At 49.9% G+C, this 27,107-nt stretch overlaps 1 long non-coding RNA gene across 1 annotated transcript; it reads left to right on the top strand.

The window, feature by feature from the left end:
* The first annotated feature begins 7,942 nt into the window (after window positions 1–7,942).
* Window positions 7,943–19,825, top strand: LOC142363007 (uncharacterized). Its single transcript, XR_012765429.1, has 4 exons — window positions 7,943–7,992; window positions 18,107–18,355; window positions 18,455–18,854; window positions 19,576–19,825. It is a non-coding gene; the product is annotated as an uncharacterized LOC142363007 (long non-coding RNA).
* The last annotated feature ends 7,282 nt before the right edge of the window (window positions 19,826–27,107 follow it).

The raw sequence follows: 27,107 nt of genomic DNA, 5'->3' as shown, positions 1-27,107 counted from the left end.
GAAGATCAACATGCTGCAGATTTAAAACAAATGAAATTCTAAAATTGTTTGTTAAGGTGAATGCAGTGCGTAAAGGAAATAACTATCCTTTTTTCTTGCTCTCTGCACTGCAGGTCATGCACTTTATTTTGGTTTAGGTTGAGGGTTTTTTTAATTATTTGGAAAAAAACTAAGAAACAGATTTGGAAAGAAGGAAAGAACTGAATCCCAGGTTTTGCTTCGGATTAAGTTTTGTGGATTGTCTGTCTTTAAAAAGGAATAACCTAAATGTTCTTCTTGACATTAAAATGAAGAGTGAGATCCTGAAATACTTTGAAGCGTGGGTTTTGTGTTGCTGTAGTGGCTCCTATAAACCGCTTCAAATCTTTCACAGCACAACCCTCTGCTCTCCTTGCCTGTCTGAAAGCACATTTTAATTGTTTGGTACAGCAAAAAGACCCTTTTAGTTTTGTTCAAAAAAATGTTCAAAGTACAAATCCACAGAATTTTGGAGAGGAGCACATCCTAGATCTTTTAGGAAGGCATTTTATTTTGTAAATATTTTTCTTTAAAATGTACTTACAAAAGCTTGTACAACGATGAAAGGATGAACTTCCTGAAACGAACAAATTCTGAAAAAGATTTGTTCTGCTTAAAATTTTGTTTGCTACTAAGAAACCTGGGGTTCTCTAAATAGAAAATACCCTGGAAACCTTCCTGTTGCATATTCTGGACAAGATAAAAATAAATGTTGTATATTAGTATGAATTAATACAAAAGGTTCGGGCAGTTTGCTATAAAAAAATCATTAAATAAAATTAGGAAGCATTTGAACTATGATTTAAATAAAATTTTACACTAAACTATCTGTAAATACATGCTCTTTAATAGTGAGTATTAGATGGAAAAAAAAATAATTTAAAATACTCTTTGGGAGTTTTTATCCCGTGTGCAGCTCCACTTAAATTATCTCATTCAAAGTAGTGCACTTTTGAACCAGTAAACTCATTCTTAAGTTAGTGTTACACTGATAAACTAATTTCAAACAAATGTAACTCAGTGCCAACACACAATTTCAACAAGAAGCGGAATTACAACAACAAGTATCAAACAAACTATCTGACTGTTTGAGCCTGTGTGAAATCTGAGAAAGGTGGATTTCTCAAACAATTATTATAGGAACTTTGGGTTTCTTGTTGGTTTGGAGCTTTTTTCTGTTTGATGCAGTGACACTACATTTTACTGATGGAACACTTTCAAGTTGGGGTTTCTTTTTAACTTTTAGATCGAAATGAAGCTTCAAGGCACAGCTATGAATTTTCTTTTAAATGATGACTAAGAATTACTTGCTTTCTAAGGAGGGAACATAGCTATTTGCTTTTCTACCCATGCCAAACCTCTGCAGTATTTCTTTGAGCTAACCTTTATCCCCTTTCTGGACTTGTATTGGTCTCTGCTAGAAAGCAAGTCAGCTGTAATTACTTACAGGTGAGTTATTCCATACTAATGAAATAGCTTTATGAAAACGATGTTATTGAATTGAAACGTAGACAGCAGAAACACATTGATTTATTTTGCATGGATTTTTAAACGCTTAACAATCGCTCCCTTTCCCCTCAGTGCTAAAGGAATTAAGGTCCAGCAGAAAGAGAAGTGAACATGAAGTTCACTTGTAAGTTAGACTGGTATCATTTTTGCACGATTAGGGGGCAGAATGAAAAATAAACTTGCGTTAATAGTTTCCTAGTAAAATATATCCTTTTTTTTTTTTTTTACTTCCAAATGCCCGGTACTGGACACAGCAAGGCACAGCACCCTTGCTCTCTCACCTTCCTCCTGACACTAACTGGAAGATGAATTTGTTTATTCTGTTGTGCTTTTTTTAAAAGTGTGGGTAACTCCACCCATAACTCTGCAACTTCCCACTCACCCAGTTCTTTTTTAACCTTTTAAGCACTGCTCCTGACCCTCCATTCTCCCTGCCACTGGAGCAGGCATTTTCAAGCCACATCCATTTTTATTGACCTGAAACAGACTGAAGCCTCCAGCACCCAACAGCAGCCCCCTTCAAAAATGCCCCCAGCAGCTGTAAAAACAGGGGCTCTTTCCACACCAGCCCGAAACTGCCTCGGCCCTGGGCTGGCAAAGAGGAGCCAACTGCCCCTCACATTTGCCTGCGGGGAGAGGGTTGCTCTTGCAGGGCTCTTTTTTCCCCTCTCCCTCCCTATATATATATATAAAATTATTATTTTTTTGGCGGGGGAGGGACGGGATTTTGTTTTGTTTTTACAGCAGCCATCCAGAGCCCTGGGTATTGATTTTCGGGCACATGAAAGGGATTTTTTACAGGCCTTCCCTGTGGAAGGGAGCAGCAGTAAAAGGTGATACCACCCACTCCGAAGGAATGCTGTGCATGCAATTAGGAGCGAGCTCCCAGCCGGGGGGTTAGAATTCAAAGCAAGGCAAAAGCTCCCCACCTCCCACAAACAACAAATCCATTAAAACTACCAAAGCCATCAATACTAATCAATGCGTCCAGGGGCCATTAACTATTTCGCTGTTCGGGGTGTTCCCCCCTCCCCGCCCTCCTCCCTCCGCCGCTTCCCCGGGACCGAACCCCCCCCCGGCCCCCGTTCCGCCGCTCCGCCCGGAGCCGGGAGCCGGCCCGGCGCTCCCGCAGCCGGCTCCGGTAAAGACCGTGAAGTGCGACCGACTTCAAAGCGCTGGCCGGGAGCGGCGGGGCCGGCTGCGGGCGCTGGGGAGCCTCCCCGGGGCAGCCCGGCCGCGTGTCCCCCCCCCCCCATCCCCGCCCGCCGGCCCCGGGGCAGCCCCGGCCGTGTGTCCCTCCCCGGGCTCGGTGCGGGGCCGGCGGGGGAGGCAGCGGCTGCGGCGAGGCGGGACGGAGGGGTAGCAGCGAAGTGGTTAATCAATAGCAGGGCTGCAGGCGAGGGAGGGGCGGGGTGGAAGGGGGATAAAAAATGCAGAAAGGAAGGAAATGGAGGGAGTGAGAATTAGACTCACTATAAAACCTCCTCATTCTGATTTACAAAAGAGGGAGGGGGGAGAGATGGGGGACGAGTTAAGGAGGGGGGAGAAAATGCGAGCCAAGGAGCACAATGCCCCTCTTTCCTGCAGCGAGGATGTTGGCTGGGGTTTGGGCTGGAGATCTGTTTAACTGCGAGTCCGCAGACACGGTGGGATCCGAGGGAAAAATCACATCCATGTAAAACCTCTGGAATTAAACTGATTTTTGCATTAACTGTGTCTCTCTGCTTTCTTTTTCTTTTTTTTTTTTTCCTTCATTTTTTCCCCTCCCATCCAATCCCTCATTCATAACTTGCATTTAGTGACTGGTTTTCTCATTCATGTTCCCCTCCCTCTCGGACACTGTCAAACCGAGCACAAGAGCCTGCTTTGTAGCGGTTTGATCGGCAGAGATTTCAGCTCTTCGGGCTGCCTCCGTTTTGGTCGCATTCAATCACTTTTGAAGCTATCGATTGGATATGTTTATGGAAACACGTAAGGTATTTTTGGCCATCTGCTAGCTACGAAATGATTAAGATTATTTATTTTTAGCAAAAGGAACAAGGACATTTCTCTGCCTTTCTTGTTTTCAATCCTGCAGATAGGAAAATGTCCTTAAGAAAATATTGCACTTTTATCACATCAAAACGATTGTTTCATCTAAATAAAGACATGGGAGGGGGGGTGAGTTTGGGTGCTTTTTAGACTTTTAGAAATCGTTTCTGACATCTTTTGAATTACTAAAACGTTTCAGAGGGTGCCTTTTTGTTGTGAAGTGGTTTTGTTTGTATTTTTATTTTTAAAAAAACATTTAACTAGCTGCATTTGTTGAAAAAACTAATAATCAGGGAAAAAATTAAGAATAATTTGAATTTCAGTGATATGAAGACACAAGTATGTGGATAGAGATACTCATGTATAGAGTAATTTTAGACTGTTTGATTCTCATGTGTGTAAACTAAAGCCCACTCAAAATTTTTTTTGTAAACTACTTGGGTAAAAATATGGGGATGGTGAAATATCACATATTATAGGGACAACTTCTAGGATAATTCAAATCAGTGTTTCAATAAAGGGTCTATTTAATTTTTCAAGTTTATGTGTTAAAAAAGAAAAGTCAAGGTAGTTGTGCTAAATGAGAAGAGAATTACGATTTTAGATGAGCCCAGAGGTGACTTTGATTTCTAGCCTCTCTGAAGGAGTAGCAGTGATTTTTCTGAAATTAAGGCAAACCAAAAGTCCAATCTGTTTAAGTTTAAACATTACTACTCTACACTGCCCTGTGAACATTCTATTAACCTATTTGTTCCTGTCTCCCATGGAGTTTTATCAATTCATTTTGAATCCAGCCTTATAGTTTTGTCCACAGCACAAAATGTTTGCAGCTAGGGAGCCGAGAATAAAAGACAAAACACAAAAAATGAATCTGTCCTTCCTAAATGTAGCCATCTTCCACAAGGATGGATTTTAAAGTTAATTTATAACAGCCTCTGTAAATATCATTGGAAATGTCTGTGAAATTTTTCTTGCCCTCCTCTCTTCTCTTTGTTCCTGTCTGTCACCCACATTCACAAAGCGTATGTACGTTCAGGACCTAATTAAGCAGGTTTTATGTGAGTTTGTACATGTGTTTTCACACAGACGATAACGGTGAAGCGTGTTACTGTGCTGTTCATGCAGGACTACGTTAACCTTGCAGATGGGAAGACTGTTATTAAAGAAATCGTAATTAATAGCATTAAGAGGCTGATTAAAATAAAAAACGCGTTATTGCAGCAGGGGTCTCATTAAGGAATAGTCATGCCTGTCTGCCACAGATTTAAGAACTTTCAGCCACAAGGCCTTGAACTGAGGCAGCTCCAGTTTAAGCAAACGCAGTGGAGACTCCGCCCCCAATGACATCAGATTGAGTTACACTGCAAAAACACCCCAAGATCTGGAGGCAAAAAAAAAAATCAGCTTTTCTCCCTCCCCTCCTAGATGTTTAAAAATGATAAAAATGCCGTCCTTCTCCGGCATTGGGTGCCTGCAAGGAGCCCATCTTTAAAGCAAACGAACAGCAGAACAAATGTCTTTTCTCAGCCAAAGGGAGGGGACACCACAACTGCAGATTTGCAGCAAAACAACACCAAAAAGAAATCCAAAGAATTCCCCAACGTCTCCCAGCCCTGAAACACAAAATTAAATCGATCCATCCAGCATTACAGCAGAGCAATCCTCCTTTCGCAGGGCTGGAAGGAGCCCCACGGAAAGGGCTGCAGTACGCAGCGACAGATCTGGGGCTGGGGACCACGGGCTGGCGATGGGGAACTTTCATCAACTTTATTTGCAGTTTGGCCAAAATTAAACTGACAAACCCGTACGGAGCTTGCTGTAAAGTTACCCATTTTTCACATAAACATCCGAGGCAGTTGCCTTTCTCTAGGATGTGTCATTTCCTGTGTAGCTGTAATAATATATTAAGTAAAGGGATAGCAATGAATTTGCATATTTACATACATATGGCCGCTGTGCATAGGAAAGAGAGCAGGCTGCTGTGTGTGTACAACAGCAGAAATCATCAGAAAGCATTTCGTTGAAAAGTTTGGGAAATGACCGCACCGAAATAAGAAACATGCTTCAAATATTCTTGGCATTCAAGACAAGGCTGGCAAGGAAAGATTTACAGACAAGGCAGTGTGGGACAGGAAAGCTTCTGTGTTTAAAGGTTCAGGGAGGTGGATGTCATACTCAGGACACAGGTCACCAAAAAGAGCTACAAAACCAATGTAGTTCTTACCTGCTCCCCACGGGCTTTATTTTACTCTGAATCGTGCAATGCTAAACGTTTAGCAAGGCAGTCACAAGGAGACTCTCTGGCGACTGATGGCAAGCTGAAGGAATTAACTGCAGGGATACAGGGGCTCACCTTTGCTCCAGGAAGGACATCTTTCTTTCTGCTGCAAGAGATCTACATTTTTTTTTCCCAGCAGTAAAGTGTCAAACCCACAAAGGAAGCGATATAATTAGTGCTGGTACCTACTACAAACTCGGATCTCTGAAGAGAGACCAGCGCAGCTTTTCAAATGTCTACCATTTTGAAATCAGAAAAACATTTTCCAACAGACAGCAGAATCCCTCTTGAATCCCCCCTGGCCCTTTTGAATTCACGCCCTGCCTTACATCAAACGCTTTTTTGCTGATTAACTGCACAATCAGGTCCCTGCAGATCAGGGGAAGAATGGAGAAGAGAAAAGCAACCCCTTTTCCAGAGAACAATACCATTATATCAGCTCCATTGGACAGGAATGTGTGATTTCACAGCCCACTGCCCTTCTCTCCCATCTCCAAAAACACTGCCAGAGATCCACTGCTTCAGGTCCCCACCCATTATTACCCAGACCCAGCATTTACAACTTGGGTTCAATATTTGTGCGTCAGGGCTAGCGCATGTGTACATACATATATGGAGAAAATATCCAAACCAGAACCAGCTCCCATCCCAAGTATAGATACAAAGGAAGTTTAGTTTATTTTTTTTTAAATAGCTAATGTTCTTTTTCTTGTATAATGTAAAACTCTAGTTCACACGCACACGAGTTATATTTCAGGGTTGGATTTGGTATGAAGGTAGATAACACATGAAAGGAAAAGAGACTTTTAAACTAAAATCATTCAACAATTTACAGAGAAATACAGTTTTTCAAAGACAGGTTGCTTAATAAAATGCTAGTACACAGAGTTTAAAGAAAAAGAAAACAGCCTTTTTACCCACCAAAGTGTATTGCTTTCTCACAGCTTACCCGGTGCCTTTGCTGTAAGTTTGTCTCATTGGAGCACGAAAACATTTTCATTTTACAAACACCTGTTGAAATCAGTTGTTAAAGAGCTGATTCTGCAGGAGGAACTCTGTGTTTTAAAGGTGGAAGCGACCGCACAGTTGTGAGTTTGTCAGTTAACAATATGGCAGAAATCTTTTAAAACAAACCAAACTCACCAAGACATTTCTCTGAGAGAGAGACTGTCTCCCAGTGACCCTCTCCGTCTTTGTTCACTCATTTCCCAACGATTCCCGTGTTTTACAACTTGCAGAGAGCCTGCAGAGCTTCCCTCCCCAGCCCCGAAGCTTTGCTGTCGCCCCGGTTCGGCTCGGCCGCGTGCCCAAGCGGAGCAGCTCTCGCTGTCGCCAGCGTGCACCGAAGTGACCCGGTGTGCTGCAGCGGGCACAGCCAGATCCCCCGCCCGGCTGGGCCGGCGGCAGCGCGGCTGCGGGCGGCGGGGAGCGGAGCGGAGCGGGGCCGTCCACGCCGCTGCCCGCCGCGCCGGGAGGGAGAGCAGCACCCAGCGACCGCCCCCCCCGCCAACGCTCCCCAACTACACCACTAATCCCTAGGCTGCGTTCGACAAGTTTAGCGGTTTGCTGTGCCCGGGCGAAGCTCGCTTTTCTACTCGCGGGAAAGAGGGTCGAGCTTTGAAACCGAAATTGAGGCAAGACAGCTGCACCCTCTCGGGCAGAGCAGCCCCCCCGACCACACCTCTCCGATCCGGGACGGCCGGGGATCGGGTTTGTTCCCCCAACACCGGCACCGCCGAACAAAAGAGAGAAAGAGAGGGAAAACAGTATTTGCTCGGGTCCCCCCTCTGCTCGCCTTTGATTTATCTGTTTACAACCGGGACCCCCTCAGCTGAAACAAAAAAATCAATGAAAATGTAGTTGGAGAAAAGGCGGGCAAACTACTGGAAGAAAAAAAAAAAATTTGTGAATGGAAGAATGTGTTTGTGCATTCATTGTTAAAATAAAGAGCGTGCCGTGACGTAGGCATCCAGGAGCCAATGGGCGAGGGCATAATATTTTTAAATATCCTCCCCGGGAGCCAATGGGAGAGGCGGTGGCAAAGACTAGCGCAGGGGCGAGCCAATGGCGAGGGAGGTATGCTAATGAGGAGTTGGTCAGGCAGGAGCTGAATGTCAACTAGTCAAAGATGGAGGCTGGAGCGGGGAGGCCATGAGGTTGGTACCGGAGGGTTCGCCCACCTTCCCATCGATCGGCGCCCAGGCGCGCCCGGCGCGGCGGCGGCCGGCGGCGCGGGGCGGCGGCGGGGGGGAGAGGGGGGGCGGGGGGGGGCAGAGCCGCGCCGCTCCCGCCGCCGCTTTTGCGCCTCTTTTGGCAACTTTCCCCCCCGCGGCGCGGGGATCCGTCCCTCCCGCCGCCAGGTACCGCGCGCCGAGTGGGGCCCGCCGGCCCTGCCGCCGCCCGCATCCGCCCGCCCGGGCGGAAATGGCGGGAGCTGCGGGCGCCGGGGGGGCGCGGGGTGCCGGCGGGGCGCGCCGCCGCGGCGCTGACAATGGCCCGGGAGGAGAGCGGCGGCGGTACGAGGGGCGGCGGGAGGGGGGGGGCTCCGCGGCGGGGCCGGGCGCTTCCCGGAGAGGTTTCGGCGCGGAGCGGGGGGTGCGGAGCCCCGCGCCCCGCTCCGGTGGCGGCCGTGGCGCTTGCCCGAGTGAAGTTCTCGCCGGTCGGTGCGCGTTGCGGCGGGCGGTCCGTACCCGGTGTCGAGACGAGCCGCCCCGGACGGCAGCGGGGCTCGGGGTAGATGCCGGGAGCGGCAGATCGCTGTCTGTCCGCCGAAAATCGAGGGGGCCGAGGGGCCGGGGGTGCGCGCCGCGGGGCGCTGGAGGGGTGCGGGCTGGGCTGAGCGCCTCTGGGTAGCGGGGAGCTCCCCTCCATCCCCGGGACATCTCCCCTCTGCAGACCCCTCGGCGGAGCGGGGCGTGCTCCCGCCGATCGGGGCGGGTCGGGTCCCGGCGCGGCCCCGCGGGCGCTCGGTTCCGAGCCGCGGAGCTCCGGTGGAAATGCGCTTCCCATTCCTACACACCGCGAAGCTCCTGGCTCTCTCGATACCACCTAGAATTGGTTTGCTAAGAGCCTGTTTTAGAACACCGTCTTTTTTTTTTTCTTTTTTTGTTTAAAACCCCCAAAGAGCGAGGCAAGAAGTCACATGCTATCTCCAGCCAGTATTTATATTGGCTTAATATTTAAATCTCGTAAAACTAATGCTTTGCTTAAATAGTCCAGAGTTTTTGCAATAAACCAGGGTGCACAGCCCAAAGTGTTTCTTTGGCATTCTTGCACTTTGCCCCAATTCCGCTTCGTTTCCCTCCAGTGTGTGGTCTTCGAGCTGTGTGAGGAAAGCTCGTACCCTCGAACACAGACCTGGGGCTCGGGAATTAAAAAAACACAACACACTTACTAAAGTTTAAAGCACATTCTTTCTTCTAGTTTTCTTTTTCTTTTCTTTTTCTTTCCTTCCTTCTTTCTCTCTTCTTTTTTTTTTTTTTTTTTTAAATCTCTAAACTAGACTAGGTTTCTGGATTAGGGATAAATTGTACAAAAAAAAGGAGGAAAAATTAAAATTAAATCAGAAAATAAGAATGATACAGTTTAAGTTTCTAATTGGGTTGGGACATTTCCAAATCAATTGGCTTTTTCTTAATACTGCTCTGAAAAATTGACAACTAGAATCCATTTAGTGCATTTTCTCACTGAGCCCAAACTCCCCCAGACTTGAGTCAGTTTAATTCATTTTAGCATTTGGTATGATTCTTACTTGTCTATACAGTTTATGGAAAGTTGTTTTCAAATTTGGATTTCTTTGCATAGCATTTCTTTGCATTGTTTGAAGTTTTAATTCAATCAAAAGTATAATTTCTCAAGTGATCCTTATTTAACAAATAGTTACTTTGTCCAGCTTTAAGTGTGAAATTGTTTAAAGAAACAAATGGTAGGCAGTTTGAAACCTAAGGACTAAAAAGTTGACTTTTAAATGTTACTTATTGCTAAAATTATTTGTAATGTCTGATTTGTAATGATTAACTGATGTTTTCTCCTTACTACCCATATATTTTGAAAAAGGAAAATATTACAATAGTAATCTTTCCATGATGCAAGTAGATGATTTTTAAAGGTCTCTCACTCCTGGATGGCAGTTGTTTTGAAGGCTTGTTCAGATGCTTGTGCAAAATAGCAAGACTTCCTTAGCAATTAAAAATAAATACAAATAATTTAAGCTACTAGCAAGCATGTATGTAACGAATACCAAATATTTTAGCAGATGATTCAGATGAAAGCAATAGAAAGGATATGAACCTCTCCTCCACTGTGTCTGTAAGATAATGTTTAATCTCATTCATTACACCTACATTTGTAAAATGCTGCGGTGCTGAACTGCAAGAAGGACAAGCCCAGTTCTAGTCTCTTCACATGCTCTAATGCAAGACAGTTACCATTGAGAAGGGGGGGTGGAAAGTCCCTAAAATAAGCTTATCTAAATTCTTGCTGAAGTGAATTCAAGATGCAGCTGTGAAATATTAAAATCTAACCAATGTGGTTGTTGAAGAAACTCCTTTTTTTTTGACTGTAACAGATCTGTTTTAGAGTATATCACGCACAGAAGGCCATCACTTGGAGAAGTTTCTAACTGATTTATCACTTATTTTGGAAAGTCTCTGAAGTATGCTGTTGTCCAGAGCCCTTTTTCTGTTGTACTACTGGCAATTATGATGAGCAGTGCAATATTAAAAGGGCATTGGCTGGCAGAAACATGACCCCCTTTAGCAGCCCACCCTCTTCAGAGTGGGCAAACAACCCTAAAATAGATGCCTCCTCCAGTGTATTTATGCACGTGTGTGAAATAAGGTTTTATACATGTGGGAGTGGTTTTAAAAAAGGAGAGAGATTCTGGGTTATACATTTTTATGTGTCTTTCTGTAGAAATGGGCTGGAATAATTTAAACACATCCTATTTAAAACATAAGCTCCAAACATTTCTGTGAGCTTTCAAGGTATCTCATTACCTGCTTTGTTTACCAATAACTTGTGAGTAATTGATTCTTAATTTCTACACACTTCCGTACAATATCTACATTGAAATTTGATAATTATTTCCTCATAGTTTTTTCCCCTTGCAGAAACTTTCCCCTCTATGTTTAAGGTGGTCCCTATCAATGTCTATAGGGATTTAATGCTGCTGATTTGTTTCTAAGAATCTATGGTGTTTATACTGTGATTTTTGAGTGGTGACACACACAGATATGCGTGAGATTGAAGCACAGACGCTAGGTATTTCTGTACACAAGTCTCATCATTTCTGTAACATTTTCCATAGCAAATTAAAGCCCTGTGTATTTATACCATTCTATATATATACACACACACATCAGGCTTTTTCATCTGTGCTGGTCAGCCACCACAGAATACACAGCACAATTAAGAGAACTTCTGAAGGCACAGGAAAGGGCTGGCACTTCAGTGATTTACTTAAATTGTGTAGTTCAGATTCATTGACCGACCAATTTGGTTTTTATGGAAGCACATACATACATTTGGGGATGTTGAATTATGTCCCTTGTTCTTTTATTCTCCATTACTGTAGCAAAACATTTTATTGTATAAAACCTTTATAACATACCGTGCCTAGATATACTGGGCATGTAGCAAAAGACTTGAATGGTTTGTTTAACCAGCCATACTAACAGTGGTCTTTCTCTATCCCTCTCTCTTTTTTTCTCTCTTTTTGACATTTTTGTTTTACTAACTTTTTGTTGCTGTTGGTTTTTTTACCTTGTCTAATTACGATTGCAAATAAACTTTGTCATGCAGAATTTTATTGGGACTAAACATAAAAACGTTATTGTGGTTAGCACTGTAATGTAACAGTCCCTTACAAAAGGATGCAGGGACAGCTGTGCAGAACGTGACAGTGGCTGCTGGTATCGCTGGCTCTGACAATGTTGCACTACTGTCTGCACAAATAAAGCAGTGCAATAATATTGTCAAAGCATTTGGTTCCAGTCCTAATACATCCTTTATGATCAGTTACTGTTGCACACCCAGCCCCTGACATGATGGGATTCCGTAGTTATTTAATGCATTTTAGTAGGGAACCAGCCCCCTACTCTGATTTCTTCCCCTCGCCACAAAGGCTCGAGCAAACGTTAGAATGGCAAGATCACGTAGAAATTGCCTAAAAAATCCCTACCCTGGTGTTTGTTTGTTTATTTTGTGTTTAGGTTGAGTGGTCTGTATGGAGATTCCTTGGGTTTTGTTCCCTATTTTGACTGCTTCACTGTACAAAATGGATTGCCCTTTCCGCCACTAGCGTGGGTTTGTGTGTCCAAGTTGTAAAATAAAAAGCTGGCCTATTCACATTTTAAAGCCCTCTTGTCCTCCTTTAGAGCCATCACCACCTTTAAAAATATCCTGACCAGGTTTGAATATTTGCTTGCCTACTACTTTAAAAATTAGAGTTTTACGAACCTGAGGATGTTATTGTTGTGTATGGAATTCAGTGGCTTTAATATATACACATGTATTCACAGGCAATTTAATTTTTGCTTCCTATTGATGTATTTTTCAAGTTCCATCATATTTCACTTCTAGAGGAATTACTGTTAAGATTAAGGCAATATTGATACCTTCATTTAAAAAAAAAAAAGCAGAAGGCACCTAAAGAATAATCAATAGGTTTTGAAAGACCGTCTTTCCCTGTGCTTCCCAATAGCAGAGGTGGAGCAAGTTTGAGAGATGCAGGGATGATGTAGGCCTAGGAACAGGAATATTGCATTCAGAATTGATCTTTAAATAACAATATGTTGGTGACTGTCACTCGCGGTGTAGTTGGAGGCAGATGTGGTATTTTTGCTTGCAGCTGCTAAGAAAGGGGCTTGGAGGGCTGGGGGATGGGACCTTCCTCTCTTCTCTCTCTCTTTTTTTTTTCCCCCCTTCTCCTGAAGCCTTGAGCTGTTACCTTGGGAGCAAAGGGTGGGGGTGGGGTGAGCCGTCATATTGGAAATCAAATCTAGGTAAAGGAGCGTTTTCAGATTGCACTGCACATCCCAAGCCAGGCCGGGGAGTGCTAGCGAGCGAGCCATGGGGAGGCAGAAAATGGAGGACCACATCCTGAGGGGGGGTGCGTATCCCATGTTAGAGGGACGAGGGGAAGCCGAATCCTCAATAACGCGCTCCAGTTCTTCAACGAACGAGCAAGCAAACAAAAGACACCTTTTCGGTCCCTCTGCTTCTGGTGAGGAGCTGGAGCCCGTCTCCCACTCACGCCCAGAGGAGAAGGCTAAGCCTCCGCGCCGAGCCGGAGGCGCAGTGCTGGTGGCGGATGCGGTACGGCTCCCAGGCCTCAGTGGAGGTAACCTGAGCCGCCATGGCTCCCTTTCTCCAGAGCTTTTCTTTTCATCCATCTCTCCGCCTTGTAGCACGGTTGCCATTTTTATGTGCGTTAAGGAACGGGGAGGCCTGTTTAGCTTTGGCACTTTCTCCTCCTCCTGATTTTTGATTAATTAAAAAGTAGGAGAGAGTGAAATCGGTGAGGGCTCTGCTGGGGGGTTGCGTCTTCCCCCCTGCCATCAGCAGCAGCGCAAGGGTGACTGGCGTGGAAGCGTGAGGCCCTCCGCTGCCCCGGGCCCGGGGGACGGGCAAGGGGCTGGGGGCAGCCCTCTGCTCTGCCGGGGGTGCTCGGGGAGCCCCTCGCGAGCGGCAGCCTCGGCGGGGCTGATGCCGGGCTGTAAGATGGCCTCTCAGACGCGTGAGCCTGCCTTGTTTGGAGGTGGAGAAATCACGAAGGGGAATGGACGCATACTTGTTTTCCTGTATAAAGTTATGTCTTTAAAAATATAGTCGCTACACTTGAAAACCTCCCCTGGGCGCGGGGGGGATTAGCGGCGTGTGACAGAGGGCGAGGCCTGTGCGGTGACAAGGGCCGCGTCCGGTGGCAGAGGGCGAGGGGACACGTCCCGAGGCCCCGCACCTCGGGGGGGGTCCCGCTCTCTCGAAGGCAGGCGCGGGGGGGCGAGCAGGGGGTTCCCTGCAGATTTGGGCCTGGGATGGAGGTTACACATTCCAAACCCTCCCTTCCCCGCTCTTTTTTTTTAACCCTGCCTGGCTGAGGAATGTAACAGGGAAAGAAAAAAAAAAAAGGCAGTGGAGGGAAGCAGGAAAAAAAAAAAAGCGGGGGGATTCGGAAGCAAAGGCCCCTTCAGGAGTCTGTATTTGTGCAAGGGAAACCATTTGCATGTGTGTGGAGATGGCAGAGCGCGTCTCCAGTCGGGCCGGAGGGGGAGGGCGCGGGAGGAATGCGGGGAATCAGGTCGGGCTGCGGGGGGAAGGGCTCCGGCGGAGCCTCCATCCTGTTGTTGCATAAACTTGTTAAAAGAACCCCTCCTCTGTGGAGGCAGCGCGCGGGGCAGCGGTGCGGCGGGGAGGCCAGACCCGCGCCCCGGCCGCGCAGCCAATTGGAGCGGAAAGTGAAATCAGATGGTTTAAGTTTTCAGAGGGATTTTTTTTTTTTTTTTTTTTTTCTTCTTCAGAGGGACTTTTTGAGTCATTGCATTGCGGGCTCGGTCTGTGTTAAGGTCGCTCCTGCTCCCGCCGCTCCCGGGTGGTTTGGGGAAGGGGAGGCGGCCGGACAGGGCGGGGGGGGGGGGCAGGCCGTGCCCCCGGCGCTTGGGGCCCTGCGGAGGGACCGCGCCCGCTGCCCCGCGGCGGGGGGCGGGCAGGGGGGTGTCCGGCGGGGGAAGCCTGTCCCCTGCCTGGGGGAGTCACCTGGGGGACCCCGAGAGCAGCCCCCCCCCGTCTGCTCCCTCCGCAGCCGAGGCAGCTGCTAGCCCTCTCGCTCACCGTGCCACACACAGGCCCAGAAGCGGGGTCGGTGCTACCAAGGTGATGGGCTTTAGCCCTATTTTGCTCCTGCGTTTAGGACCACAAGTCCTTTTTTTTTTTTTTTTTCCATCAGACAGCAGAGCGCTGGTAAACACCATGCAGAAAAGCCGTATTGTGGGGTTACAAAGTCTAGGCTGTTTAAGGAGCTCTGTCATTCCATTTAATGGAGCTCACTGACGCAGATCTGGCTTCTGCCAGCCGAGGAAATGTTGCTGCTGAGAAAAGGGTTATTGAAACCCACAAACTAAATATTATAAGCAAGAATCAAATGGCAGGACATTCTGGAGTGTAATCCCTCCTGATTTCAGGAGAAGGGGAAGGTATTGGTAAGTGGCTGAAAGTGACAGAATCCACAAGCTCGGTGGGTGAAATGCGCTTGGGAAGATGGTGTTTTGAGAGAGGATGATCAACCCTTACTCTCCAGAGTCTTTCACACCTGGACAGGTTGACTCTTGCATGGAAGCAAGAATCCCCTTTTTCTCTGGAAGGATTTGTACAAACTTGCTAGATAGACTTAAAGAGCCAGGACTGGAATGCTAAGAATTTTCTCTCAAAAAAAAAAAAAAATTAAAAAGGCAACACTTCCAAGTTTTAAAACAATGATAAAATTATTAAATAGGATGGAAAACTCTAAATCAACTCTCAGCCTACAGCTGTTTCCAAAGTGTTTGCTCTGACCTTTAGTAATAGTGTCAATTCCGCTGCAGAAAATATATTGTGGACTATATAATGTGTTTAATTGCAAGATGGCTTTTAAATGGTCTGCTTTCCTCAGGCTAGCGAAATGGTTGTGGCCAAGGAAACAAGGCTGGACTGAAGCTTTGTTGCCCTGCCACGTTTTGTGAGGTTGCAACTGAGAAGAAAATGTAAAAAACCCACTTGCTTGCCCAAAGTGGCACCTTTAACCACAAGAGAAACAAACAAACAGCAACAAAGGGAAGGGGAAATGGCTCCCTAAACTAAACCAGGGAAGGCAAGGTCTGGTCTCACAGGGAGCGGAGCCCTCTGAGCTCCAGAAAGTCAACTCACTAATTTATCCCAAAGCTTCATCGTAAGGGCACTTCAGTCTAGTTGTCTGCTAACATCAGAAAAGGGGGGCCTAAACATACAGCAATGACTCCACTACAGTGAAAGATTCCCCCACACACACTGCCTAAAAAAAAAAAAGGCTTCCATTATTGAGCAACATAGAAAGCGTTATTTCCATACTAGTCTGGGTGACGTTTCCATTTAGTTTCTATAACTGCGATTAAAGGCGAGAGAGGTTTCTAAACATATCTAGAGATGCTGAGCCTCCTGGTATATAAATAGCATGCATTTCATAATCTCGTGTTTAAACGTTTATTTTAAAATAACCCCCATATACATTCCAGAGAGTCTCCCTGCTATAGGGCATGGCACAACCCAGGCTTTGCATATTGTTTGCAAACTGGGGGAATATTACTGAAGATTGATTCAGTCTCTATTTTTCTTGTCTTGTAAAACAGAAAAAAAAAAAAGGAGGGGCGAAGGTGTGGGGAGTCCTGTGCCAATACACCACTTGGAGATAAGGAGATTTTTGAGACGCATCTAGGCTCTCAGCACAGATCCAGAAACAAAATAACTTAATTCTCTTTGCTTGGAACTTAACTTCTGGCTGATGTTTCTAATTACATCCCTTACCCTCTCCTGCCAGTTGTAGCTTTTGCAACTGAAATTCTTAAGTTGCACAGAAATTGTCGAATCGTGCTTCCCCCCCCACTATTTACGCATTGGTAACATCACTTGATGTGCAAATTGTACAGTTCCACTGTAAACTTGCCAGTGGGTTTGTCTCTTGCGCCATTGGAGAAGTTAAATTGTGTGTGTTAAGTGTAAGTCTTGTTTGAGATAACATAGAGGCTGAAGAGTGGAAAAGACATGGTAAACAATAAACAAAATAGACACTGGACGGGAATAGATGGAAAGGTAAGGCCAAGCCTAGTTGCGTCTTTTTTTCTGTTGTCAGTCCAGCTGGATGTCTAGGTTGCAGGGATTGTCAAGAAGCAGAGTGGCAGGATTAAACCTGAGGTTTTGCCAAGGTAACGAGAATACAGAAGTTTGATGAAACTCCTTCTGAGCCACTTACAGCAGTGTCTGTGAGCATGGCCTTTTAATTAGTGTGAGCGAAGGTTCATACAAATAATGTGGAAAAAAGATCCCTGTTTGCTTCCAACAAGCATCACAAAGGATGGGGAGAGGGAAGGGTTGGGGCAGATCGGAGATTTTGTTTATCAGTCCATTAGGAAAAACAAACTATTAATGGAGCTTCCCCTGTTCCCTTTTCTTTGGCATGTCCTTGGGATTCTGCTGCTTTGGGCAAGTCAGGCAACATCAAAGGGGAGGTAGGGCTGCCTCACGCCAGCGTGCCAAACAGCATGCCAAATGCCAGGGATCTCTAATGGCAAAGACCAGATCAATGTGGCATGCATAAATTAGCCAGGAATCCATGAATTAGGGGATTGTCTCTCCTTTACGCTGCTATTTAATCCACTGGAAAGCAGGCTGGGGAAAGAGAAGCTTAAAGTGTCAAAATCATGACCTGGTTTGGGATGGCCTGGGAATGAAGTTTCCTTCCTCTTCCTCTGGACTCCCGAGTGTTCATACAAGACGAATACCCCGGGGCAGGTTAACTGGGAGCCAGATCGAAGAGGAAGAGTCTAATTAGCAAAGCACCCTGGAGCTGGAGGTGTCTTGGCCCCTCCCTGGGAATCATTTCTGTGGCCGTTGGTGTGTTCAACACTAAGCCAGCCCCAGTTGAAGGTTGCCTTCCAGCCTAGGACAGAAAAGATGCTGGGGAGAGAAGAAAAAGCCAAACAAACCGAGCTAGAGCAAAACATGCGTGCGTCTCCAAACAGTGTTTAATCTGTGTGCATTAATGTGAAGTCAGTGCTGGAGAGCCAGCGCTGGAGATCCTGTTTCGCTTTCTCATTTTTGGTGTGTACTTAATCCCGTGATTTCCAGTGAAGGGAGGGATATTTCAAAACACTGGGCTCTCCAAGTAGGACAGCCCTAGAAAGGAGGTTCTCTGAGGGCTTGATGCCTGTTACCGAGGGGTTCAAAATACAACTATCAGTTAGTCAAATAAATGGCACTGCCCAGCCTCTAACAGCTAGGCAGCTAATTAATGGAGGTTATTAATAAAAGAGAGAAATTTACACAGAAGAACGTGAGAACTGGGGATGGGGGTACAGAAACCTGGATAAAATCCACACTGGAGTGAAACATGTCCTGGGAGAAAGGGGCAGCGCCCCTGCACAGATTCTGTAGGGTCAGAGGTTTACTCCACTCCTGCATCCCCCCCGTCCCGGAAGCACACGGTGCTGTGATCCGTAGGGCAGCGCACTGCTTTCTAACTTTGTACCCCTTCCCCATTTGCAGGCATGGAATGAAGCTCTCTCCAGTCACCTGCCGCAAGACACATTGTCCAGCCTCCTGACCTTAAGGATGAGACCCTATCAATATTGCCTCTGCTTTTGTGATCAGGGTAGTAGTGCAATATTGCTTATAGGGTCTTTTCTTTTGAGGGTTATTCTTCACGGAGAGAAGAAAGCCACAGCAGGAAAAAATAATCTTATGTGCCCATCGAGTTAAGGGAAAAGTTGTGAAATGCCGAGCGTTGTTAGATAGGCAAGTAATTGTGCAGAGATGTTATTTGTGACAAATAATGGTGCTGTTGTGGTGACTCAGGTTGTGAGTAACGGGCATATTTTTGATGCTATCACACAGGATTCAAAACGGCCTCATGTTTAAAACGCACAAGCAGTGATTGAAACCGGAGAAACCCATCATGGCTCCATTTTAAAACAGTGCGAGTCCCGAGACGGTTGAAGGGTGCCTGTTTTACATGGCAATGTAAACACCCACCAAGGGATGGGAGGAGATACATAGCCACGCTTGGTGTTTCTGTGCCTGATCCCAGCCCAAAACCCGGTGCGGTGCGAAGCAGAGCGTAGCACAAAGAGGCCGAGGCTCTAATCCCGATAACCTCCTCGAAACAAAGCTCACGGCTCTGCCTGGCGAGCGCGTTCCGCCAGCTCCAGCGCCGGCCCCGGCGGCTGCTCCCGGCTCGGGCGGCGGAGCGGGGCTGGCCGCGGCCCCCGGCCCTTCCCGGGAGCCCTTGGCCGAGGTACGTGGGAACGGGGCATGGACGGGGGCATGAAATCTCCTCTCCGCGTTGCGAGGCATCAGCTGGGGGCTGACGGTAGCCGGGATGGCCGAGTGGGTGGCCCTGCCTTCCATTTCAGGTGGTCCCCGCGGGACCTCAGGGGCCCAGGGAAGGGGGCGGTGGGAGGGGACTGGGGGCCGGATCAGGGCGCGGCGCAGCGGGGCTTGGTCCCGGGGCCGCTGCAGCGCGTCTGCCCGCGGCCGGGCTCGCCTGGCCTGGCCGGCCCGGGGCAGCCCCCGGAGCCCCCCGGCGGGGCCGTGCCCGCTGCCTCCCCGCTGTGCGGCTCACGCTGCCGCTGCGCTCGGTCCAGCCCCCGCTCCGGCACCGTTCCGGGGTGAGGCGGCCAGCTCGGGTACAAAGCCGGGACCCCCGCCCCACGCTGGGCTCTCTCCGTGCCCCCAGCCGGGCTGCGGGCCGAGGGGCGGCCGCGGCTGCTGGGCCAGCGCTGGGACCACCGGGCGGGCTGCCCCTCTTTCCCTGTTGCACTACTGTCACTGTCGCAGCGAGCAGTGCAATAATGAAAGGGCGTCAGTGCGCCGGGGAGCAGCGAGAGCCGGGGACGAGCTGGTGACAGCGTGTGGGGCCGGACGTCCCGCTGCCCCCCGAGAGCCAGCTTAATGGGGGGGGGGGGGGGGGGGGGGGGGAAGGTTGGTTGTGCAACTTTCTTTGTTTAAACACACAGCGGCGGAGCGTGTGCGCGCAGGGCAGGACGAGGTGAGCGGCTCCATGCATCACCGGGCCCACGGCCACTGGGCCCGCTCCCCTGGCTGCCGCAGAGCATGAGGCACTGGACCCAGCCGGCGCCCAATAAATAAAGTGACTCCCACCTCCCCTGTTGCCGCCTTTTCTTCCCAGTGGGTTTTCTTGCAGGTCACCAGCCCTTCCCGCCTCCCCAGCAGCCGTACACAAATAAAAATCCCCTCATGGGTTTTTGTCCAGCAGTCCAGTGTGCTCAGCCCCTGTTTGGTCTTTGTGGGGAGAGGCTGAAAACCCCGATATGAAAATGAGCGTCTTCCTTCGCTCTGGAGCCCAAAAAACAGGCTGGAGGCATGCCCTAGGGCTGGGTTCAGTGATGGAGGAAAGCGAGTAGGGAAGCAAATGCATGGGGCGGGAGTGAAAGGGTTTGCAATAATGGAGATGGGAACAGCGCTCTGCATCTGGGAGCTGTGCTGGGAAGGCCAGGAAATAGCCCTTTGATTATTAGTGGCCATGGTGAAATGGATACTTCTATAAAAGAGGGCTGGGGAGGGGTATTTCCTTTAGCAAAGGACCTTTCCACTCTGGCCTTTTGAACCTGCGCTTCTCCCTGGCACTGTTTCTGCTTCATCATGACTTTTTGCAGAGGAAGGTGAGTGCAGAAAGCAGGCTGACTGTAGGAGAGGGATGCAATCTAATACTGATGAAAAGGCTTTTACAGTCTATGCTTCATTTCCTATTTCTTTTGGATTCTGTCTGTCTTCTGTCTCTCACGTGCACAAGGAGATATAAAAGCTGAATCCTTCCCTGCAGTCTCTCTCCCAGGGAAAAGTCAGCCCCCTCCCCAGCTTCACCTTCAGGCTTTGCGCACACAAAATGGCTGCAGCAGCCTGTGGGTGGGCATGGAGAGCTCAGGAAGCTGCTTTTCTTTTTCCCACCCTGCCTGCCCAGGAAGCCCTTCTGCTTTTATTTTCTGTGGCATTTTGCTCTTGCATAGCTCTGTGCAAATCCAAGGGGGTCTCCTATGTGTAAGCTATGCATGGAATGGGAGCTGGGGAGGGAAATGGCCAGTTTGCATGAGAAGGGAACCTGTCGGGCCCCAGTGTTTATTTTTTTGCTGACCTTCTGGGGATATGGTCAGTGAGAGCTGTGACAGCTGCTGGAAGCGGCAGGGGCTTTGAAGATTGCGAAGGTTGTGACCTCGAGGCCCCTTTCCTCTCTCTGTCCCAGGAGCTGCTGAGTCAATCAGGGAAAAGGGGAGGTGAAACGGGGGCTGCTCTTTAGCCATTTTTCAATCGGTGAATGAAATAGGAAAGGACAAATGCAAAAAGAAAAAAAGAGCGATTACTTCCACTTTGGTGCATTACTGAGAAGGGGGAATCTCTCTTTGGCAAAAGATTATAACAATAATGGGAAACCACTGTGCTCTTAAGATCCAGCACCTTGGATAAAGGATTTAACTGGGCAAGGAGCTGATGGCAGATCAATAACAGTAAATTGGGGGAAAGCTTACAAACTCCTCTTGGTTCAAAGCAAGAGGAAATCTACCTCTCATTTCCACCTGATACCAGCTCTAGGTACAGCAGTGGGAACGTGTTCCTGGTTGGCCCACTAGCTCCCGCCATCTCCTTGACCCTGCACTAACACATCTTCATCTTTGCTGAGCTCAGCTGAACCCTGTGACTGAGGCTGCAGGGGCCACCAGGAACGGCTGCGCCACACAAGCCAAAATAAAGGGACAAAGTACATTGTGCGGGTCTGTATCCCTGACGTGCGTGCACTTTCAAATGGCACAAGCTCCCTTAGCAATCCACAGCCCTGGGCAGCCCACGAGAGCCCTCTCTGAGCCCAGTGAGTGGGGTTTAAGTCTTTTTCACTTTCTGGATAACATGATCCTATGGATCTTTCCTTTTAAAATAGTAATCAGAACGGCAAACAGAGCGCCCGGCTTTGGTTGACCAATACAAAACAGAGGCAAAGAAGGCAAACAGCAGGCTTTTCAGTTAGTTTACACAGGGGGCACTTAAATACTGTATTTGTTGCATAATACCATTTGGGGGTTGGAGTTTTACACATTCTTCTACTAAATATTATGTGAGATCTGTTTAAAAGTGATCAACATAAATCCAGCCACGGCTTTGAGGGGAAAACTCCTATGATTAGACCTAACACCACTAGGTAGCATATTTACTAAAAGCAAGGGCACAACAGAATTTTTTTCCTAGACCTGCTGGTCAGCACTGTGCTTGGTTCGCTGCAGTGGAGAGTGTACGCTGCCTCTGGAAGGGCTGCCACAGACAGCCACTTCCCTGCACGAAGCACAGCCTGCTGGTTCTAGGGCCATATCCTGTCACTGCTCCACAACCAGTCCTCAGGATTCATCCCAGTACAGGCTGAAGACAGGATATGTTACGGCAATTTTTACAAACTAAGTGCTAGGGAAGAGGGCGAGACATACAAAAAAAATCTAGTCCTAGCTGCGGTTGATTAGGACAAAAAAAAGAGTTTTCACCATTAACACCTCTTGAGAACCCCATTCACATGGGATACCTGAAAGTATATTCATAAGCCCTCCAGTAAGCATCCCGATGCCATCCAAAGGGAGTAGCACGTGGCCAAACTGCTCCACTGGAGGCTTGACAATGGCATTATCCACCCAGCTTTTCAGCTGAAGCCTGGCTCAATCTGTACACAACTTCTGAGACTCCAGCTAAACCCTTCCTGGGAACGGCAAGCTTCCCCAGGCAAGGCCTGGATCTGGCAGCCCTACGTCCTTGCAAAGGACCCGTCCGTCCCTCTGCTCAGAAGTGAACAGATGGGAAGAGTCATCTTAAAGCACCAGAGCTTTAAAACTGTGCTCTTGTCTTTAGTGTGTTGTCACCAGAAGCACTGCGGGCAGAGATCTCTGCCATAAGGAGCTAGCAGAACAGCGGGTGGGCAGCTAGTTGAGAATGGAGGTTCCCTGGGGCAAACCAAAGTAGTCTTTGCGGCACGGCACAGAACTAGGTACGCTGCCTGGGCTCAGCATCAAACACCAACTCCGTAAAAACCCTGCTTACTCACCTGGGAGGTGGGCAAGCCCTTGTCTTGTAAACCTCCTTAGGTCTTGTAAACCTCCTTCGACACACAGAGTAATTGGGTGACAGTGATAAGCCATTTTGCATGGGTGTAATAAGTCAAATATTTTAAAGAATCACCCTGCTACTACTACAAGAGACAGCAGACCCCTGCCTCCTTCAAACACTGATCTGCGGAGAAGCAACACCTTTGCCAGGAGTCGCCACATCTTGGCGAGCAATTTGCCCAATTAAAATCAATAGGGAGTTACCTGCATATGAAAGCCAGCTAGTGCTAGAAGACAAACTGGTTTGTTCCTCCACTGTGAATCCCCATCATATTTGAGAACAAGTTCAGGGTGACAGCAATCTGCTTTTACACAGCCCACCAGCAGAAAATTCTATTGCTTGGTTTTCCTTTTACAGTGGTTACACCTTTAACACGCCTCTACATTAGTTTGAAAAATTCAAACAAAAGGGAGGCTCTGCTCCGAGAGAAGCAGAAAATAAAAGACTTCCCGATCTGAAGAAAAAGGGGATCTCTCAACAGCCCTGGAGAAGTATGGAGGCCACCTTCACGTGCAAGCTGTTACAGACACCAAGCACCAGCAAAGCTAAGAATTTCTCATTGCCCACCCCCAAACACAAAGTGATTCATTTAAGACATTTATAGCAGTGTTCAGAATAAGTCAAAGGGTAGTTTTGGTGTTCCCCTATTGAATCTCTGGCCAAATTCTCTCATGAGAATTGATTCCTTCTTCTCCTTCTTTCCGTCTTCACGCACAGACATCCCTACTGAAAGGTAAATGTTTACAAGAAACAAACAAACAAACAAACAACCACCCCCACCCCCCAAAACACCATCTCACACACAAAAAGGCGAGAGAGAGTTTAAATGGACGGGGGGGTGTGAATTCAGGACAAGGTTTTAATCTGGAGAAGCGAAGCCGGATTGTTTCCCGTTCGCACCCTGGAGCAGGGAGCCGGCGGGATAAGGGCTCTGCTGCAGCCCTGCGCGGGGGGGTAAAGCCAGCGGCCCGCCTGCTCCCCCGCACCAGAGCCGGGCCGGGCCAGCCCAGGCGGCCGCGGGGAGCGGGGCTGGCCCGACGGCACGGCGAGCACCCGGGACGGGCAGCGCCCAGCCGCGCTGCCGCCGGCGACCACAGCGGTTCGGTGCCGGCGGCCGATCGTCAGTGCAGCGGCGGCTGCCGCCGGGCGGGACCGACCTCGGCGAAGGCTCCGCACGGGGGTGGGGGAGGACCCCGCCGCTCCGCCCGCCCGGCTCTGTGCGGGGGGAAGGCGGCCGAGCCCGCCGAGCTTGCCCCGCCGAGCCGAGGGATGCGGAGCATGGCCGCAACCCCGCCGAGCCGAGGGATGCGGAGCATGGCCGCCCTCCCGTCGGGGGAGGGGGGCTCGACGCCACCGCCTGCCCCTCCGCGGGAGGCTGACGCAAAAAATCACCTCCACCGACGCTGGCAGAGGCGGGGAGGGGAGGCTCAGGGCGGTGCGAAGGGGACATCGACTAAAGCCACTTATTTTCGTTAACCTGGGGGCATAAAATAAAATAGATTGGGGGGGGTGGGGGGAGAAGAGACACGCACCAGGAGAGACTGTTCAGTAAGTATTGCTCAGGCTGTTCACTCGCACATTTCCGATATTTCTGCCTAAAATAGCCCTGAAACCCAAGCACATCGTTCCCTGGCTCCTCTCAACCGAACTACAAACCCCCCGCACGCCCCGAGAGCCCAGCCCGGGGGGACCCCGCTGCTGCTCGGAGCGTGCCGCCGGGAGGGCCCGGCCCGGGGCCGCGGGCTGTCCCCGCCGCGCTTCCCGCGAAGAAGCGAGGTCCGCGGGTCTCCAGCTCGCAGCCGGCTGGTCCCGGAGGCGGGAGGCACCGGGCGGAGAGGGGCTGCGAGGAGCGGGGACCCCCCGCCACCCCGCAGTGCCGGGCAGGGGCTGGCTCCCGGCTGAGCACCCGGCCTGGCTGCGGGCCTGCCCCGGCTCCTTCCCGCACCCCGCCCCCGCGGCGGCCAGGCAGCAGCTTCTGCCCTCGAGGGACAGGGTGGCCGTCGCCATTTTAACCTGCTCCGAGCGGGCCCGCGGGACAGGGAGCGGGTGATCTCCCTCCGCTCTGTGGAGCTGCGGGGGGGGGGGGCACTGGGGAGGGCAGGGTCCGTCTGGACAGCCTGGGGCATGTCACCCAGCCTTCCCTACGGCTGCCTGGACACCAGCGCCGCGTCCGCTCGCAGACCAGGCGAAGAAAACCTCTAATTTTCTCTTCCACGTGGGATGAAGAGGTACCGACACGTTGTCTGGGGTCAGTGGGTTCTGCAGCTGCGAACCGAGTGCTGGTCATCAGTCCAGTGCCTCAAGCACAGCTCCACTATTCCCGCCAGTCCTACCTCGACTTCAGCTAGTGCTTTATTAGGATAGATCTTTTTTTAGGTTAAGTATGAAGCCATTCTTTCAGTATGAACCATAGTGTCTCAGAGTGAACAACAGAGAACCTTTTTCCTTCAGTTTTTTAAGACACCAGATATAAGAAAGTATGATCTAGCGTCAAGGTAGTTTTCAGGCAAGAACGAGCTGGACGGGGCAACTTTCCTATGAAGGGCAGCACAGAAAACAGCCCGGAAAGAGAGCAGCCGTTCTGAGTGATCCCTTTCCCTTCGAAAGCCCCTTTTGACGCAGCGTCCCGCACCCCACCAGCCTCCCCGGCGAGGCCAGCGCGGCGGCACGCAGGCGGCGGCAGCTCCGGGGCCGGTGCCCCGCCGCGGGGTCCGGCCGGGGCCGTGCTGCGGGGCGGGGCGGGGGCTGCGGGCCTCCGGCCAGCTGCCCTTGCGCGTCTCCCCCCCGCAGCCCCCCGGCCCCTTCCCACCGCCGCTCGCCTCCGGGTCCGCGCCCCCGCCCTGGCTGGGAGCGCCGGGCTCGGAGACCCTCCTGCCCCGAGGGAGCCTTAGGAACCCTCCTTCCCAGCCACTTCCCACGTTCGCGACCCCCCTCCCGTCCCCGCAGAACACGAGGTGCGGGGAAACACCGCCCGGGCGGGGCTCGCTCCCGGGCAGGGCTTTAGGGTGCGGCAGGGGAGGGAGCGCGGGAGGCTGCGCTGGGAAGCTTCCAGTCTCGGCAGGGCTGGCACGGCTTCTCTCCGCTGCCCACCGCAGCTCTCCCGGGGGAGCGTGTCCCTTCCACTCCGGCTGCCACTTCAAACAAACAAACAAACAAAATAAATCACAATGACCTCTTCCTTTTTGGGTAGGGAGGAAGGAAGCTGTGCTCTCCCAGCTGAGAATTCACACCCTCAGGAGCAAATGCATCTTTGCTGGCGGGTCCGGTCACCCCGCTCCCTGCCGAGCAGCGTCCCTCCTGCCCCCCAGCGCCCGCTTTAGGCCCGAGAAAGGCGGCTTTCCCGGGGGCCACACGAAACGCTGCTACCCCCAGCGCCGAGACCGGGGGCGTCCGAAGCTGCTGTCGAGTCACTGCTGGGACTAGTTAGCAAGTTAATCGCTCACAGTAAACAGCCTCCCATCTCATCAGGGAAAACCAGCGGCCACGTAGGGAGACAGACAAAGATTTTAACATTTTAACATTTTAAGCTATTTTGCCCGGGAGACTGAAGTCTCTAAGCTCGACTGAGAGCCACCCTCTCCACCGTGCGTTTGAATTGCTGAGGAAATACGGCACAACATAAACGTGTTTTGCTGTGCAGCTTCACAGAAAATTGCCTCCAGCTCGACAGTCATCATCTCCACACCCGCACCCAGCGAAGGCAGAGGTAATGCATTCAGAAGTATGATATTTGCAAGAGAGACAGCAGGTGGTGCTCCCTTGGGTGCGATTTCAGGAGAAGCCTCGCATTCTGCACTTTCCGATGTCTGTTTTAGCCACACAGGTTTAATGCTAAATAGCCTTTTTTTGGCGATGGAGTTACAAGCACACACGACGCAAGCCCGGTGTAAGATCTTGCTGGCGCGAATCATGAGCGTTTCGAACAGGCGGGGAGGATACGAGTGGAGTAGGCGGGCGGTTAAACAAGTGCCTATAGAATCACTGTATCCCACCGCGTTCCCTGTGCCCATCGCAGCCAGCTACCGAGCTAGATCAGGCTGTGGTAGGACGGGAACTGCCGGAGGTGCGCTAAGGCGTGTTCCCTCGCAGTGTCCGCAGCCGGGCGGGGCTCGCAGCCCCCTCAAGCCCTACAGAGCACGGTCTCTGAAGCGCGGAGCCCCCCAGCAGTGCCCGTGTGCCGCTCAGCTCCCTCTCCCGGGCAGGCACCGGCGCGCTGCTGCGGTTTCTCGGCGCAGGGAGGCACCGCTCTCCTGGCATTCCCCAGCCCGACGCTTCTGTCCGCAGTCTGTCGGGCTCCCGAGCTACCGGGCTTCCCGCTCGCCACCTGGCCGGAGGGAGGGAGGCAGCGGAGGAACCGGGAAGGGACCCCGCCCCCGGCAACCTACTGGGCACC

The sequence above is a fragment of the Opisthocomus hoazin genome, chromosome 13, assembly GCF_030867145.1.
Source record: "Opisthocomus hoazin isolate bOpiHoa1 chromosome 13, bOpiHoa1.hap1, whole genome shotgun sequence".
Classification (NCBI taxonomy): Eukaryota; Metazoa; Chordata; class Aves; order Opisthocomiformes; family Opisthocomidae; genus Opisthocomus; species Opisthocomus hoazin.
This window is presented reverse-complemented; position numbering and strand designations above follow the sequence as displayed.